The sequence below is a fragment of the Sinocyclocheilus rhinocerous genome, unplaced genomic scaffold (assembly GCF_001515625.1).
Source record: "Sinocyclocheilus rhinocerous isolate Xijiao unplaced genomic scaffold, SAMN03320098_v1.1 scaffold1967, whole genome shotgun sequence".
Taxonomy (NCBI): Eukaryota; Metazoa; Chordata; class Actinopteri; order Cypriniformes; family Cyprinidae; genus Sinocyclocheilus; species Sinocyclocheilus rhinocerous.
The window spans coordinates 559,663-560,455 of NW_015626474.1; the positions used below are offsets into that span (position 1 = coordinate 559,663).

The following is a 793-nucleotide window of genomic DNA, read 5'->3' on the forward strand; positions in this document are numbered from 1 at the left end:
GAGAATCGATCCCTCCCCAACTCCTGTAAATAACCATATTTTGATTTCATGCAGACTTTTCATGTGGACTTTAAAGCTAATAAACAGACTAAACTCAACAACAAAACTTTAAATGTTTTAAAAGACTAACTGTAAAACCGCTTTTGTGCCTCTTGTATTTTAATCAGTATTGCACGCAATGAAATGACTGTATCTGCAATAGGTAACTGATACCAGTTAAACAGCTGCATATATTGATTCGTAGAGCTCCCCTCCCAAAGGTTTCTTGGAATATTATTGATTAACCTGATGTGGCATTGGTATTCTCTCGGTTATAAACGCTTATGAACTGCTTGTCTTCGATCTTCATTGTTCCATTGAACCTTTTATACAACTGGAGGAATATAATCAAGCAACTCCATGTGTTTTTGGTGCACTGAAACACATGGTTTATAGAAGGAAAGTGAGAGGTTTTTTATGAAATCTGTTTCTAACTTCAGAGTGTTGAATATGAGAGATTTTAGTCTATTTTTATTCTATAAACTTACATTCCAAATATGTCATTACAGCAAATTTACCTGAGATATATTGTTAACTACTATCCAATAGGGATGTAACGATTCACTCAACTCACGATTCGATTCAAGATTTTGATTTCACGATTCGATTCACGGTTTTGTTTTTTTTTGTTTTTTTTTACAAAATGAGATTTAAGACAAATTATAAATTAAATGTGTCCTTTTATTATTGCTTGGACAAAATGCTGCATGCTTCTTTGTGAAATGAAATATAACACTATAATAATATACTAATA

The 793-nt window shown here is 31.9% G+C and overlaps 1 protein-coding gene across 1 annotated transcript in view; it reads left to right on the forward strand.

The window, feature by feature from the left end:
- Positions 1-793, forward strand: part of LOC107715913 (serine/threonine-protein kinase 26-like) — a 27,167-nt gene that overhangs the window by 6,837 nt on the left and 19,537 nt on the right. The gene's annotated exons all lie outside the window — the stretch shown is intronic.